This window comes from Podarcis vaucheri (assembly GCF_965113315.1).
Source record: "Podarcis vaucheri genome assembly, chromosome: 1".
NCBI classification, from domain to species: Eukaryota; Metazoa; Chordata; class Lepidosauria; order Squamata; family Lacertidae; genus Podarcis; species Podarcis vaucheri.
Window position 1 is genome coordinate 134,472,316 of NC_138759.1, and position 18,639 is coordinate 134,490,954.

Consider the following 18,639-nt stretch of genomic DNA (forward strand, 5'->3'; position numbering starts at 1 on the left):
CAAACTCATGCTGAGGAAATACAGGGGTCTTATATTTTACAAAATGTACTTTTATATGGAGCCTATTTCCAGATGCATTCTTGGGGCACATGGCTTGGGGCCCTTGACACAATTCATTGTATAGTTTACTTTTAAGCAGCCCTTTTAAGCACCCCGGTAAGCCATAATGGGATAAAATGAAGCTGCTGAGAACTTATCTTACGTCCACTGCTTCATATCCAGTTGACAGAACTGCAAGTTGGTAGGGCTGTTTAAAGGAATTCTGTTTTTCCACTTACAACACCGCTGATTATAATCAGCAAAACTGAGCTGACATCAGAATGAAAACATACTCGGTCAATTGAATATATCAGGTTGCTGCTATTGTTTTGACTAGATGTGACTCAGCCTGAATATGGCGAATAATTAAGATCTAGGAAAAGAAATAATTTAAACTTATTTATTTAAATGTTGCCTCACTTACAAGAGAAGCCATGAAAGGTTAGGGGAGATGGAGCACAAGGGTGGGAAGAATGCCAGCTTCTGTCTATTGGATCTTCACCAGCTGGTTGACAGGATTCTTGCAAACTGCTGTGCGCTAGGTCTACTCCGTTGTGTTCACACTGCAAGGCACTTCTTATTGCAGATGGTCATATTGTGCCGCTTGAAGCAGCAGGATGATTAAAAACTGACTCCTCTTGGAATAAAAATTGTCCACACCCAAAATATGGTTTCAAAGCTTTACTAACAACCTCACAGGCCAAATGGCCTCATGGGCCTAATTTTGATGGGTGTTGAAGGTTTCCCAGCTTGTACTTTGTAAATTTAAAACACATCTCAGGACCACAGCAATTCTAGCAAAATGAAACAAACACCCCCCTCCAAAGTAGAACTGACTTCTGCCCTCTCTTGGTATAATAAATAGTGCCAGATTTTGAGTCCCTGGTCAGGCATAAGGCTTGGTCAGTGACCTGGGGCCAGTCATATATTTTCTCAGCCTAATTTTCTTCTCAGGGATATTTAGAAGAAGAAATGATGGTGGGATGGGGGGGGGGGACATAGCCACTGCTTTCAGGAAGGGTGGTCCTGTGTTTCTTATATTTAAATAGATAATGTTACCTGTGGGGGAACACCAGTGTTAAATCAGATTCATCAGCTCAATTCACTGCTGAAAAACTCCCATTTCATTGAGATCCCATGGTTATAAATATTCTCAGATGGTGACCATCAAACATATTCTGGGAGATATGGAACCTACTATCTGCACAGATTTATTTATTTTTAATCCCTTTTCATTGAAAATACTGTTTTCTTGCTCTGGTTGAAAAAATAATGGGGGGCGGGCAGGAATGCCAACAATATGCAGATTTCTCAGAGGTCACTGCTTCTAAGGAATTCTGACCTACTTTTCTGCATACCTAAGATTGTGATCTTATTTGCTTGCTCTCTCTTCCCAAGGTTAAAAAGAGGTATGTCAAGTCTCAAGATCTCCTCATCATTCTTCACTCTCAGATCCTTTCTTCACTCTCAAATCACTCCAACTTTAGAAATGAGAGTGAGTGAAGAAGCTGCTATTTCTTAAGTACAACCTCTCCCTAGGGAAAAATACTTTGCTGAAACTGATATTCGAAGCCACTGAAATTATTTGTTTCTGGATTTGTCTTTTGCTGTGTGCGGTGCTCAGCAGGGAGATTTTTGTGGGGAAGTGATGAGGGCATCAACTGCTTTATCAACTGTGCTCCTCACACTCTTAACTCACTAATTTAGGAAGTGACAGAGAAGCCCGGAAATTATTTAAGAAGCCAGCAACCAGAAATATGAGGTGTTGGATAAACACCTGCGCTCTGCTTTCCTCTACAAGATAGAGAACTTCTAAGGAGATGACAATAACACTGTTTTGGACACACAGAGGTTTCCCAGCAACACAGCTCTGAGTGTTAGTTCCTGCAGAAATCTCCATAGCTGATTTCTTGGTGTAAAATACCAGAACCACACCTGCAGAACTGCCGAGGGACCTGCTTACCAGCCTCACACTGGTACTTATCCCATCTCCACAAGGCCAAAGCCTTGTCTTTCTTAAACTGCAGTAAGAATCTTCTTTTTCCCACTTAGGTAATACATTTTTCAGCATTTAAACAATAGACATCGTATCATGTGTCCTGCACGCCTGGGACTTGGTTAGACCTTTGTGCTCTAAAATTTGTGTTTCATTATGGCATTTCCTCCTGCACACATTTCTTCACTGTTGGATATACTGTAAGCTCCCTCCTCTTGCTGGCCTGCAGCTTTGCAGTCAGCCTGCAAACCTTCCTTCTGCATTCAAGCAGTCCCCAAAAACCATAGGCTCTTCCTCATTAGCCCCAAGGAGATCCACACTTTCCTTTCCTCATGTGCTGCTGTCCTTGTCAATACTGTGGCTAGACCACTACATACCTCCCGGCTGGCTTTCCAATCTGTTGCATTTCTTTCCCACCTCAGTCTATGAAAGGTAAAGGTAAAGGGACCCCTGACCATTAGGTCCAGTCATGGCCGACTCTGGGGTTGCGGCACTCATCTCGCTTTATTGGCCGAGGCAGCCGGTGTACAGCTTCCAGGTCATGTGGCCAGCATGACTAAGCTGCTTCTGGCGAACCACAGCAGCACATGGAAATGCCGTTTACCTTCCCGCCGGAGTGGTACCTATTTATCTACTTGCACTTTGACACACTTTCGAGCTGCTAGGTTGGCAGGAGCTGGGACCGAGCAACAGGAGCTCACCCCGTCATGGGGATTTGAACCGCTGACCTTCTGATTGGCAAGTCCTAGGCTCCGTGGTTTAACCCACAGCACCACCCGTGTCCCACAACTCTGCTAAACCATTTCTTTTGGTGCTTTGGCTAGTGAAGGGCACAGGGCTTGGGGATACTTCTGGATCCATCACTGTGGCTTGATGGTCAAGTGGTTTTGATGGTGCGGAGTGCCTTAAATCAGCTTTTGCCATGGACTGGCTGGATGCAGAGGAGAGTTGGGAGGCACCAGCTGGGGAGCCCCCAAGGGAAGACGGCTCAGAGCCAGGGGATTGGTGGTGGGATGACAACGAGTGGTCAGAGGGAGCAGACTGGGAGGAGGAGGTGTTGGAAGCTGAAGAGGCAACAGGGTTTAGTGAGCAGGAAGAGGCTGTGGCAGAGGGCAGTCTGGAACCAGAGGAGGCTGCAGAGGAGAGGGGTCAAGAGGCAAAGTGGAGGCAGGCTGCTCAAGAAGCCAGGGAGTCTCCCCCTCCTACTGTGACCAGCTCTCCTCTCTCAGGTCTCCCAGAACATTCAGAAGAATGAAAAGGGTGGAGCAAAGAGAGACAAGATAGTGAGCCTTAGGCCGCTGCGGAAGGAACCAGGAGAGGAGCCCTAGAGAGGGTGGGAAGGCAACTTCAGTTCTCACAACTGAATAGGTCTTGGGGCAAGACCTATTGGAAAGAGTTGATGTGATCACAAGGCCTGCACTGTTTTGGTTTCTTTGAATAAATAGTTAATTTCCCTGACCCTGGTGTTTTTTATTGCTGACTTTGGCTCCTGGCAGTTTTGCCTGGGGGCGGAGCTGCTCTCATGTCTGGACTGGGATAGCCTAACTTCTGTTGTCTACACTCTTGTACCCTCTTGGTTAGATTACTGCAATGCCGTATCCGTGGACAGTTAGGAAACTACAGCAGGTGCAGAATTCCTGGTTTGGGCTGCAGCTTTGGAACCAAATTTCCTGGAAAGAACCTGCACTTAAGATACAAAGAAAAACATTTGGTCAAACTACATACAACATTATTCATGACTTTTTAAAAGCATGTTTGAGCTGGCTACTTTCATTTGAAAGAAAAAACCACTGCATGAGCCCCAGTCCAGAATGTGCTCCTGATGCAGATCAAGGTCTCACACCAGTTTCCCACCCAAAATTGCCCCCCTTCTGCTGTTGTTTGCCCCCAAAAGTACTGTTTTCTCTCCCCACCTTGCCCCAACTCAGATCAAGAGTGTATTCTGTATCTGAATCTTGCACAGTTGCATCTCCTTCAAAATAAAAGTGGCCAGTCTGAGCATGCTTTCAAAACCAAACCAAACAACAAAAGCCATGAATCATGTAGCGTGCAGTTTGGCCCTTCCATTTTTTTTTTATAATAATTTTTATTACATTTTTTCCAATTACAGATAGAACAAAAAAGAATAGAAGAGAAGATAAGAAAAGAAAAAGAAAAAAACAAACCATTTCAACAACTTATTTCAATTTTCTATCGAACTTCCCCACACCTCCCGCACAGTGCATTCTTAACAATAAATTTATCAACAAATTATAACCTTGTTTCATGTGTTTCTTTTGTTCTTTCAATTACAATTTAAGTTTAAATCCCTTATTTTCCATTTACTCTGAAAACAAAACATATTGTCATTTTTAACCATTTAAACTTTGATTCTTTCAATAATATTATCCAATTTAATATATAATCCATTCACATTGCTGGGGCTAGCCTTCCAAGTCATGGCCCTTCCATTTTTTGATTTTGATTTTCCTGTGCTTTAAAAAAAATTTAAATTTTATGCTGCTGCCTTCTGTTTTCATTTATTCTGTTCTCAGCTGTTTTAAAGGGACGCGGGTGGCGCTGTGGGTAAAAGCCTCAGCGCCTAGGGCTTGCCGATCGAAAGGTCGGCGGTTCGAATCCCCGCGGCGGGGTGCGCTCCCGCTGCTCGGTCCCAGCGCCTGCCAACCTAGCAGTTCGAAAGCACCCCTGGGTGCAAGTAGATAAATAGGGACCGCTTACTAGCAGGAAGGTAAACGGTGTTCCGTGTGCTGCGCTGGCTCGCCAGATGCAGCTTTGTCACGCTGGCCACGTGACCCGGAAGTGTCTCCGGACAGCGCTGGCCCCCGGCCTATAGATGTGAGATGGGCGCACAAACCCCAGAGTCTGTCAAGACTGGCCCGCTCGGGCAGGGGTACCTTTACCTTTACCTTTACAGCTGTTTTATAGTTTGAATTATAACAATTCAATTATTTAATATTTATAATACAGAAAAGTGATTTTAACAACAGCAACAGCAAAAGAAAACCTCTGGCCTTTCTCTCACCCTTGTTTATATTACCTAGAAATACTTAATAGTAGCAACTGAATGAGCATGTCCGAAATCTCTGTAACAGAATGTGTTCTGTACAGCCAACTTGTTTTCTCCTTGACTCTCAAGGACACAGCATTCTCATGAATGTTTTACATGCCTTCTAGCAAGGCACTAAAAACAATCAATTTTAAGTATGACTAATGCCTTATTCTACCCAGCTTTCAGCAGATAAAGACAATGCCATCAGACAATTAGTAGTCTGGGAAAGTTTGACTTGCCTTGATTTTGCCTGATTTTGTTTGTTTAGAGAGCACTTGAACAAGACCTCCCCTATTTTAATGACTCCCAAACCACTACTGAAACAAATGAAACAAACTCATTCCAGCAAATTAGTTGCAAAACAAATATTGCTCTTTTAATCATGAGAATTAATGGGGAAATGCAACTTTCCCTCCCTGAGAGTCATCTGCCAGGGCTCTCTGTATCCTGGCTACTGAAGAAGAGGCAGGTGGAAACAGGCAGGGGTCATTTTCAGCCCTGGTGCCATTTGTGGGGCTCTTTTATGCGGCACCTGCTCCTACATCCTTACTTCTTCAGGGCATTGAATGTGGACTCAAACCACTTTGACCACACTTAGAATGTATGCTTGGCATCAGCTCCAGATACAGTCCTACAACTTTGCTTCCAGCAAAGCACTCTATAAACACCGAATTGCAGCTCTTTTCTTTTGCAAGGTGATAAGAGGCAGCTTTCTATTCAAAGGAAAAGCAACACTTGGACTAGATAGAAGTGCAAACAAAACTGGTGGGATCCAGGTTGCTGCCTCCCAGGTGCTTAACTCTTATCTAGCCTTTTGTAGGCTTCAACTCAAAGTTAGATAGCAAGTCAATGAATTTCTTAATTTCTTAATGTACTTACTTTAACATGCATGCCCCACCCAATATGTCTCATGGAGAAGAAGAAGAAGAAGAGTTTGGATTTGATATCCCGCTTTATCACTACCCAAAGGAGTCTCAAAGCGGCTAACATTCTCCTTTCCCTTCCTCCCTCACAACAAACACTCTGTGAGGTGAGTGAGGCTGAGAGACTTCAGAGAAGTGTGACTGGCCCAAGGACACCCAGCAGCTGAATGTGGAGGAGCAGAGACGCGAACCCAGTTCACCAGATTACGAGTCACCACTCTTAACCACTACACCACACTGGAGACCTGAAGGTGGCCAGTTTTTTATGACTGTAGCTTCGGAAGCTCATTCAGAGCCAGTCAGACCATTGGTCTAGCTAGCTCAGTATTGTCTAAGCCAACCATGAGGAAATTTTCCCATCCCAAGAGCCACATTTCCTTTTGGGCAACTGCCCAAGGGCCACATGTCCTTGGTGAGTGGAGTCAGAGGCAAAAATCTGCAGAGCAACAATTTTAAATTTTACTTCTGTTTTGGTGCTGCAAACGCAGCAAAATCAATCTGGGAGGCAGCGGTTTTGAGTTCTAAGCTCAACCTGATTGGGATAAGGTACAAGCGCTACAGGTTGCCTTGGTCGGTGGGAGAGGTCATTGTGTGGCATGTCTCTCCCATATCGGCCTCTGCAGTCAGGGGCGTACGAAGGAGGGTGCAGGGGGTGCTGTCTGCCCCATGTGTCACCCTGATGGGGGTGACAAAATGGTGGGCGGCACTCGTCACTGCCGGGGCCTGCAGCATGCACGAGCCACATGTCTCGGTGCCCACAGGCTCTGCAGTGGCGTAGCGTGGGTTGTCAGCACCCGGGGCAAGGCAAGTAATTTGCGCCCCCTAACCCTAATCCCTAGATGTTGCGCCCGGTGCGGCCAGCCCCCCCTGCACCCCCCACGCTACGCCACTGAGGCTCTGCGCTGTCCGCCTGCTGCCTTCCCCCCAGTTGTAGGGTGGCTGAGGCCCCACTGCGTGCCTGCCCCTATGCGTCCCGTGACGTGTGGCACCCATAGGGATGGCATGGCATGGGGTGCATGATGTCCATAGGGACGGGGTGCACTGAGGCACCCATGGGGACGACACGGGATGCAGCGTACCCCATTCCGTCCCTATGGGCGCCGCGCGCCCTGCCCCTATGGGCACTGCGCCCCATGCCCTATAGGTGGTTCGCCCCACCCCTGGGCACACCGCCCCAGGTGCCCGAGAGCCTTCCTCTGCCACTGTCTGCAGCCACAGCAGGCGCTGTAACCTTCTAACTGTTTGACTTCACCCTCGAAGGCGCACTCCTCCATTGTCTCTCGAGACAGACGGATTCCAGCTTTTGCACAGAGGGCAAGTTTCTATCCTCTATCCAGGCAAGTGAGAAGCATCATCAGACTTCAAGGGCACATTCCACCCAGGCAAAAACACCCTTTTTGGGTGGGAGATGCCACAGGGCCAGTGTGGGGTGTGGCCTAGGAAGAGTTCCAAGCTCAAGAGAGAGAGAGAGACACCTGGGGGGCCTAAGGTTCCCTAACCCTGATTGGCGCTGATTGGCAGTGGCCCTGCAGGGTTTCCAGCAGGAGTTCTTCTCAGCCCTGTCTGGAGATAACAGGACGGAACCTGGAGTCATTTTCCTGCAAAGCAATTGCCACTGAGCTCAGCCTTTCCCTGTAGGTTCCTGCCAAGGGACAGTTGAACACATGCTGAGCACTACACTTTAAGCTCAGGCTGCTTTGATTTTTGACACCCTTGTAACCTTTTGAAGTGGTGGCAATCAAGTGACAAAAGCTGATCTGTGTCAAATTCTGCATTTGAGGTTGGCAGTTACACGAGCAGCTTAGTCTATGGCAGCGTGGATGAATATCAGCACAGGCAAATAAAGAATGGGCTGTCGCTGGCTGAAAGGCTCATGCAATTGACCCCGAGTCCTCCCATTAGTAGAAGAATCTGTTCCTGTACAAAACTATCTGCCAAAAAAAGCTACAGACTTAATTCAGTTGTTTCTCAACTACCATGGCTATCTTGTTCCCTCCTTGAGAGATTAATTGAAAATAAAATGCACTTGCAGATAAGGCTCTCCCATGTAATATAAATCATTAAAGTTGTCATTTAGAAGTGTGTCCACTCCTTGAATTGGAATTGGTGTGGGAGTCTCAAGCTAGCATCAGAATGAAAAGGGGACATGTTCAAAGTGATCAGGAGGAATGTTTCATTAAATTCTTGTACATGTTGAACCTGGTTCAAGAAGAGGGCAATCAGTGGAGCGGTACCAAATACAGGAGAAAATTGAGCATTTGCACGTAGAAGCCAATCTGAAATCAACGAAGATGAGCGCAGGAGAGTTTTCAGAGAAGTTGCCCCAGGCTGAAGGGCAGAGGGAAGAAATCTCACTGAAATGGATAGGGAGAAATGGAGGCTTGCACGGCAGGGCATCAAATCTACTCCTGGAATTAAAGCCAAGGTCAGGGTCTCGTCGTGCCTTGAGGCTTTCCTCACATGGGTGGAGAACTGAGTTAAGGATAGGCAGCCGGGATGGCGGGCACCACTCTCAAGAAGAAGAAGAAGAGTTTGGATTTGATATCCCGCTTTATCACTACCCGAAGGAGTCTCAAAGCGGCTAACATTCTCCTTTCCCTTCCTCCCCCCACAACAAACACTCTGTGAGGTGAGTGGGGCTGAGAGACTTCAGAGAAGTGTGACTAGCCCAAGGTCACCCAGCAGCTGCAGGTGGAGGAGCGGGGAAGCGAACACGGTTCACCAGATCACAAGTCCACTGCTCTTAACCACTACACCACACTGGCTCTCCAGGAGGTGTGGGGCGCAGGGAATGCAATGGCAAGCTAGTCAAATATTTCACTGCATACGCCACATGCAAGACTTTTCCTAAACCTTGTTGATGAGCTTTCCCTCTCAATATGCCTATGAGAATATACAGGCTACAACAAGAATGGTTAAACTGATATATCTCACTCCAAGGAAAGCACATGCATCACCCCCTCCCATTTTGCAATTACTTTGTAAACCTGTACTTGACGAATTAATGTTGACTTCAGAGATCTGAAGGAGTCCAATGCACAGGTGAAAGTATGTTGGGCACCTCATTCTCAGCCACATGGATTCTGGTGGCAAACGCAAAGCATACGCATGGCACTCCTGGCAGTTGCATCTCTTTTAGGAGCTGCATGATGTTGCTTGAATTTACAACGAGACGGGAAACAGAGCTTACTGCATATGCTCTGTGGTCGTCTTTAGCGTGCTTCCACATATTCTCCAAGGAACCCATATATGGCAACCGAGGTCCAATTGAGCAAACTTGAGAATGTGCAGAAGAGGCTTGGTGTTCCCACACCTCATTCCTCAACACACCTGCCAGTTAATTTCAATGGACTGTGGTAGACTTGGGTAAACGACAGCCTGTCGAAATGCATACACTGACTTTCTGAGGGAGATGCTTGAAACTAATTTATTGTGGCACTCTCAGAGTCAGGCTTTAAGCTTTAAGAAATTATTTGAAACCTACTTCTAAGCACGTGAAATATTAGGCTTAAGCTATAACTAATTAGCAGCAACAAATCACAAGGTGTACAAAGCAGCACTATTGCTAAGGTATGGAGTCTAAAAAAGGATAGCAAAAGTGGGCTGTGCGGCCCTAATCCTTAAACCACTTGCTCTGGAGTATAAGGAAAATCAGTGAAACTGAAGTGTATGAGTTAAAGACAATCTGCTCTTCCCAGTTATTTTAAACAGTCAGAGTTGAAGTGTCACTCATCATTATCATCTCATTAGGAAAAGGGGTACTTACGAGACTCAACATTTTCTTATTTTTACGGAAGAAATTTGATGGTTAGCAATAGCATATTAAATGCCATAAAATGGAGAGTTCCTGCAGGAAATGAATTGTTATGAGCTTATCTTTCAAAATAGAAAGGTACAGCAAACCTTGTGTCGTCTCTTGCAGTTGTGCGGTCTAAATGTTGTACACTTCAGAAGCTAACATGCTACAATATATTCAAAGCAAAGGTTACATTGGCACAAATACAGAAAGTTCTAAAATTCACATTAGGGTGATTTTGGCACTGGAAGTCATGAGAACTATAGTGGAATTTTAAATCTATAGTGAGATCTTCAATCTTATAATTCTATAGAGTTTTATGGTATGTAAAAGACACTCTGTGATTCACAATGTAAAAGAACATTCAAAAGAATCTATACATCTGATCATCTTGAACTCTTTATAAAAATGTTTGTGGTAAAGTAATGACTGTAACATATTATTTCTCTGAGTGATTAGGTTCCACCCCACCCATTTTGCACTGGTAAAGCTCAACAGAACAGAGAATCTCAACCTGTGTTGTTTTAACCCCATTCTAAGAGGCAAAACTCATGCAGGGATATGGCAATTTCATGGTTCAGAAATACAAGTTCTGTGTGGAAAATTGAGTTCAAGCCAGCCGCCGTAAGGTGTTTCCTCTGGAATGCCGATCTCTTCCCCTTTGGAGGAGTCCATATTTCTCCAAAGGGCAGCATATGGAGCACTGCTTGTCAGGGTCATGCTCTACTTATGAGGAGAGGAAGGGGCTTGGGAAAGTTTTACATCCTACCACAGGAAGCGATCAGGCGATAGGAGGCAAAATCTGAAAAATTCATCGCAGGGGTGTGTTTGTTGAAGCAAAAGGCTGGACCTGACTCCTTGCTAGCATTTTTCTCCATGGGATGCACTGGATTGATTAAAGAGTCTTTCTCAATGTTTCTCTTGTTTTATATCCATCTCACTTCCCTTTTAGGAACCACCTTAACCGGCATTTACTTGACAATGGCCCGGAAATGTCTTTTTAAAAGCTTGGCTTCCTTTTACAACACTATCTGCAAGAACCTTTCCATTTGTCTCATTAGGTTAAGTTCCCACACCCTTGCAAGTGCACAGTTCACCCATATACAGTAACCACAAAGGAACCAGGTCTTTAATTTTTGCTAAAGAGGCCCACAACAGGTATTGCTGTTTTTTTTTTAAAAAAAATACAATTCAGAATTCTTACTAGGAATCTTTACTGTAATCCCTTAAAAAAGACCCCTAAGCTATACATTAGAGACTGGATTCTCTGTCAGACGCAGATTCCCCACCACATGGGAACAAAAAGGGCAATCCTTCAGGTATACCAGACACAAGCCTTTTAAGGCTTTACCTAGGCCAGCTCCCGTTGCTCAGTCCCTGCTCCTGCCAACCTAGCAGTTCAAAAGCACGTCAAAATGCAAGTAGATAAATAGGTACCACTCCGGCGGGAAGGTAAACGGCGTTTCCGTGTGCTGCTCTGGTTCACCAGAAGCGGCTTAGTCATGCTGGCCACATGACCTGGAAGCTGTACGCCAGCTCCCTTGGCCAATAAAGCGAGATGAGCACTGCAACCCCAGAGTTGGTCACGACTGGACCTAATGGTCAGGGGACCCTTTACCTTTACCTTTTTTTTTTTTTAAAAAAAAGATATTTAATAGAAGTTTAAAGATTACAAAAGAAAGAAAAAAGGAAAACAATAAAAAATTTAACAAAACATACATTACAATACATAAAAAGAAAAACATAAAAAATACAACAATACAGCAAAAAGAAACAAAAACACTAAAACACACATCCAGTATTCCATATCTTTACCTTTCATTTACTTGTTTCATCGACCTCCTCACACCTCCCTTTTTTGTATTCTAATTCAGTTAACTATTTCAGCAAATTCTTTCTATAATTTATCTTAACGGTCTAACCTTAATTTTTTTTCATTTTAGCCCATTATCAATCAGCTTTTACCATTAAATTTTAACCCATTTATAACCCTTTTTTCATATTCTCTTAAATCATTACAGCTGGAAACCCCTTAATTGCTATCCAACATCATCCTATCATTCATTAATTTTACAATATTTCTGTAGATAGTCTTTAAATTTCTTCCAATCTTCTTCCACCGACTCTTCTCCCTGGTCTCGGATTCTGCCAGTCATTTCTGCCAATTCCATATGGTCCATCACCTTCATCTGCCATTCTTCCAAAGTGGGTAAATCTTGTGTCTTACAATACTTTGCAATGAGAATACCCTTACCTTTACCTTTAGGCCATTTACAGTGTAATGCTTTTGGTGTCAGCAGAAACATACTTGTTTTTCCAGGCTTTTAATAGATCCATCCACAGCAATTGTTAGTTTTATGACACTTTAGGGTCCACAAATGGCCATTATTTAGCTTGTAATCTACTTTCTCCTCATTTGTATTAGACCAGACCCCCATATATAGGGGGGAAAGTCCCTTTTGTCCCTGCTTTCTAATTTGTTGATTCTGTTATGCCAATTTTGTACCCATCAGGCATGGATGAGCACACCTTGGGTGTTTTTGTTTGTTTAAAATGACCCCCACCAATGTGCCCTTACTAACAGGCTGGAAAAGAAATTAAAGCAATTGTAAAGTCCCATCATACACTTTTTGGATTGTTGCCCAATATATCTGGAGTAGGCAGATGTGGTTTGCTTGTGGAGTTTTCTGGTTTTGTACAAATCTCAGGGATCAAATGAAAATATATATATTCCTCCACCCTGGAGTGCACCAGAAATGTTTACAAGGACAACCGGGAATGAAATAAATGAAATAAAAGCATTTATTGACCTTGAATGTAAGAAAAAAATCTCAAAGCATAAAAAGAGGCGCATCAGAAAATGACAGTTGATCCACTCACTCCTCAAACACCAAAACAAATAATCTGAAAATAATCTGGAACACAATTTCCCCCAATTTATCAGATTATCCCCATATCGGGTAAACCTGAATCGACAGTGGGGAAGCATTGTGGTTGCTGTTGTTTGAGGGTAACATCATGTGGACTATTCAAATAAAATGGGAACACAAATAGCTACACACTCCCAGTAAACTCCAGTGTGGGCAAGCCCTTAATTCATTTCAGTAATGGTTTGCCTGTTCTTACTGATGCTGATATGTATTGCATTTATATGCTTGTAACGCAGCCTGGGATCAAGAATGATAAAATCAATGATACTCTTAATATTTCTTGTAAGCTGCTTAGAGGTTTTATTATAATCAGACAGTATATCAATTTTGCTAAATAAAATAAAATAAATATTTCCTAAACAAATTAACAATAAAACCAATAAATATGCTTTCCCCTTCCATTGAAGAGCAAGTTCTTGAGGTCTTTAGTTGTGATTTATTTGAATTTTATGATAAAAACATGTTTGAGTCAACGCTTAGAGTGAACATGGCTATTTTAAACCTTCACATTTTGAGAAGGTTTTATCCAGCAGATTCGTTACTCGTTGCAATACAACCTGTTGAATAGGCGGCATGTTCCACAATCTGGGTTGAGAGTTCATTTTTTTGGAATCTGAGAATTCCAAAATAATTTCATATCTCATATTTAAGAGATCTGCTCTGGCAAGACTTCAGTAGCATACAATAGTCACACCTCCTTTGCAAATGGGCCCCTTTTGTTAGGTTTAATACCGTTTCCTTTTCTTGTAATGTTTCAGTTAAGTCCAAAGATTGCCTGTTTACTTAAGGAAAGTAGCCTTCAGATTGTGACCTCAGCCCATATTTATGTCTAAGTAATAAAGCACAGGAACTGGACCATCCAAACCATGACCTCATGGGTATCCAGAGATGGAAACTTCAGTGAAGTACACAATATACCACACTGAAACTTTGTTCCAAGTACTGTAGCTACTTAATACACTGGCAACCCACTGTACTTCTATGTTGGGGGTGAGATAAATGTTTAGTTGGAGCTGGGGATTTAATTTAATTTTAGTTTTTTGTTTAAAAATTTAGTTTAATTTTAGTTTTTTGTTTTGTTTTGTTTTTGTTTAGTTGCTACTGTTTTACTGGTGTGTTATATAATTTATATTTTGTTCTTAAGGGGAGAGGGTTAGGGCTGCCTGGGAGTGGGCCTCAGTCAATAGAATGGCTGGGGCAGGTTCCACAGGGGTGTGTGTGTGTATTGGGACACCTGATCTCAGTGATCACGTGTAGGAGGAGGAGTTACGCTAAGACCAGACCATGTCATTACCGAGGAGGCAGGTTTAGTCATTGTTTGAAGACTATCCCTGCCTCTGGGTATGGTCTTGACTGGAAGGATACTGGAATCACCAAGGGAGACCCACATGACCTGAAGGTGCTGCTGTGCAATGCCAGGTCAATGATTCACAAGACCACTGCCATCCATGACTTGATCATGGATGGAGGACTTGACCTGGCATGTGTGACAGAGACTTGGTTGGATGAAGCAGATGGGCCTGTCCTTGCCACTGCTTGTCCACCAGGTTTCTCTTACACACAGCAACCCAGGTCATGTGGGAAGTCATTAGTTTACACCAGGCGTCCTATTGGGAAGACCCAGTTTTCTGAGTGCATGTTCCGGAAGTTGGGCAATAGGGTTCCATCACTGTGAGAAGTGAGGTTACAGGGAACCAGGCAGAAGGCCTTCTCAGGACAGTGGTACCTCGGGTTAAGTACTTAATTCATTCCACAGGTCCGTACTTAACCTGAAACTGTTCTTAACCTGAAGCACCACTTTAGCTAATAGGGCCTCCTCCTGCTGCTGCACCGCCAGAGCACGATTTCTGTTCTCATCCTGAAGCAAAGTTCTTAACCTGAAGCAATATTTCTGGGTTAGCGGAGTCTGTAACCTGAAGCGTATGTAACCTGAAGTGTATGTAACCCGAGGTACCACTGTAGTTGCACCCGCCCTGTGGAACGCCCTCCCATCAGGTGTAATGGCAATAAACAACTATCTGACTTTTAGAAGACATCTAAAGGCAGCCCTGTTTAGGGAAGTTTTTAACGTCTTAAGTTTTATTCTGTTTTTTGTGTTCTGTTGGGAGCTGCCCAGAGTAGCTGTGGAAAGCCAGCCAGATGGGTGGGGTATAAATACTGATATTATTATTATTATTATTATTATTATTATTATTATTATTATTACTATTATTACTATTAGACATGAGTGATTTAGCAACATCCAGTTGTTACTGTTCTGCTTCAAACTGCATGCAGAATGCTATTTGCAAAGGGAAAGCTTGAGGTGACAAGAGTTCATGGCTAGAGATGAGAGGCAGACCGCAAATGGCTACAGCAATCTACATTGGACATGAGATGCCGAGAAGACAGCTGTGGAATGGGTGCCCTACATCTGGGGAAGCTGCACTCCTGTTTTGCTGCGTGTGCTTGCACGTGCTTTAAAAAACAAATTAAGCCGAAATGGGAAAAGGTGGGAGGAGAATGTTTTGTTCGCAACATCATCCAGATACTCCATAAACCATGGCTATCCAGCAATAAATGTTCAGGGCAGAAATAGGTGTCATCTTCATTTCCTGCCTCTCACATCTTTGAAATGGAAGTAACAATGCTCATCTACCTCACATGGCTGTTGCAATGGCTGCAAGATAATGTATGCAAAGTGTTCTGAATTCTGTTTAAAAATTAAGGAATAACAGTATTTGGCTGTATGAAAGTAAAGAATTTTAATCTGCATGCTGTGTAAACAGCAAGTTATAAGCCATCAATAAGAATGTTCCGATGCCATGGACATGACAGTTATCCATCTCTCTGTCTCACATATTGGCAACTTATGGACTGCATGCAACCCTTGACAGCTTTCTGTGCAGCCCACAGACCCCTTGCCCACCCCTCCCCTTACTGCCCAGTCGCTTGGGGCTGGAAACAGATGAAGAGCAGAACCTTGGCTGCTTCTATATAGCTGTATGACCAGAAGTTACCTCTTCACTGGACTGAAGACTGACTTTTCTGGGGTGTTTTTTTGCTTCTTGCCTGTAATCTCCTTAGGGTGTGTTAAGTGAACAGGTATATTTAACATGCTCGCAGCGCTAAAGGAGATTTAAAGATCTGAAACTGTGCCACGGTGATTTTCCTACCGTACCTTGCCTTATTCTTAAAAATGCATTCCTGTCTGGTACTGATAAGAAACTTCCTGTCTTTCATGTCATTTCCAGATGCTTTGGGAGGTTTCCTTTTATGTGGCACCCAGGGCCTCCCACCCCTTTTCTTGATCCCGCTTTGCAGATAAAGGATAAAGGAAGGTCTGCCAAGTGGGTACCCATGGGACAGTCAGTGAACAAGCTGCATGCGCAATGCCCTCATGGCAAGACATTTGCAGACCCAGGACACTGAGCGCAGCCTCCCAAGTCTGCGCATCACCACTCCAAACGCTTCCTGCAGATGACCACAGGCCCAGGTCTTGCCAGCAGCACCATACCTTTGAAGTATACGGCTTTCCCACAACCCTTGGCAAGTGACAGTCCTCGCAATTTTTTAGGAGAAGCCATGTGCTCCGTGGTTTTATGGTGCTTTGCACAGCCTCAGTGAACTGCTCACTACTGCTTTTCACTTGGGCAAGTCTTGAAGTATGTAAACAGGGCCAACCAAATGGAGGTGGGAGCCTACCCAGTGGATTATTGCTTGTTATTTTGATGTGGAGTTGAGAGACAATGGCTTGTCCAGAGTCATTCAGTCCCCTACATGTCTGCCTGTGGGATTTAATTGCCCTACAACCTTCTGTGCTGTTGCTCTTCCATGACAGTGGCTCTGGTTCGCTTACTCAGGGGAAAGCTGTCTCTCAGAGTTTCTCTGCCTCTGCAGAACACCAGCCCTCTGATTTGAACTTGACTAGCTGATTTCTCTAGCAACCCTAGAGGAATTTTATTTACAGTTTCAATAACTCAGAAACAGGGAAGCCTATTACATTTCTTCAGTTGTTTTTTACGATAAGGGTTTCTGGAAAAAGAAAAAAAGTGAGAATAGTTTATTTCCTCAGGATTGGCCAGTTCTTTATTCATATTCAATTGAATTAATTGTCCTCTATCATGTTCAACAAATCCCAAAGCAATCAAATAATGCTTAGCCCACTTCTTAGAGCTCTCCATTTCTGAAAGCCTTGTTTAGCTCTTGTTAAACTGAACAAGGCACACTGGGGAGGAGCTGGAACAGTTCAGCTGGTTTATGTAAAATGAGCTTTGATTTTCGGGAAGGAAGTCATTTGTGTGTTTTGCTTGAGAGCAGGCACAATCAGTACAAACCCAAGATTCTCAGGAGATATGGAAGGGTGTGAGGAATTTTTACCTTGGCTTTCTGTCAATATTCTGCTTACTTGGTGAGTTAAAAGTACATTTCCCATTATTGTACATCATGTTCAATTTTGGTTTTCCTGTAAAGTTTCCCCCCTTCACACAAGGCTTTTAAGGAGTTCAACTAAGCCTTAGATCAGCACTGGAGGACCAGTGCTATAGGTTATTTCATGGGGGGCCACATCCAACAACATGCCTAACCATCTCCTATGGGCCAATCTGAGCACAGGTCTTGCTGTGGAGACAACCAAACTCATATTAGAGCACATAACTAGCCTTACTGTACGGCAGTGAAAGCAGCAACGAGGGCCTGATTTGCTGCTTCCAATTCATCCTCAAGTGATCTCCCAGCAGAGCTCTTCAAGGCTGTCTGTAGGCTGTTGACACCTGCATTAGTAGGTGGATCCTGGGGGCACCCCCAGAGACCCTCTATGATTTGCTCGCTAGGTACTTTGAGGATCAAGTTGTTCACCTCTGTAGTGAGCCAAACACCACAACAGATGCACCTCTGAGTCAAGTTTCCGATGCTCCACTGAGCCCTGCTTTGTGGGATCATCAGTTTCACTTTTTGCAGCCTAATGACCCTGGCAAGATGCTTGTGAGAACACGGCGCCCACTGGTGTGCCCTCTCGACCCTTTCCCTTCATGGCTGATCAAAGATGGCCAGGAGGTCCAAGGTGTGGTGACTGCACTGGGGGAGGGGGGCCTGCTACCTTTAAGCAGGTGTCGTGGCAGGCACTCCTTTAAAAAACCACCACTTTAGACCTGATGGCATTGAACAACTACTGCCCAGCTGCAACAAAACAACCCCATTTTTTGGACAAGGCTTTCCAGAGGATTGTGGCACAGCGGTTGCCGGCATTCTTGGAGGATACTAATTATTTAGACCTATTCCAATCTGGGTTCAGGCCAAGATTTGAGACTGAATCCACCCTGGTTGCCTCATCTTTTCAGGAAGGGACGAGGAAGTGTGACCATGCTGCTCTTGCTTGATCTCTCATCGGCTCTTGATTCCATGCAGGATGGTATCTTCCTGGACCATCTATGAGTCTCAGGGACACTATTCCGCAGCAGGTGCTGTCTTCTGTTTCTGAAGGTAGCATCAGATTAATGTTTTTGGCCCCTTGGGTCTTCAGCTAAGGGGAGCTCCAATTCTATTTAACGTCTATATGAAACTGTTGTGAGCTGTTGCCACGGGAGTTTTGGAGCCAGGTGTCACCAGCACGCTGCACCATCTGAGTCAGGAATGGCTGTGCAGGCTCTTGACTGGTCCTGTCCAGATGCAGGGGTCAGGTGGGTCAGACTAGCAAGCTGAGTCTCGATCTGCTCTCTGTGGGTGAGAGGTGTGGGGGTCCAGGAACTTGGTACAATGCCTGCCCTGGATGACACACAGCCTGAAGGGGCGCTCCTCGACCCATCTCCGTCACTGGAGGCGCAGGTAACTCGAGAGGTGGCTAGGAATGCCTCTTACCAGCTCTGGTTGCTAAGCCAGCTATGTAGGGCTGTTCCTGCATCAGGGCAGCTTGGCCAATTGTCCATGCC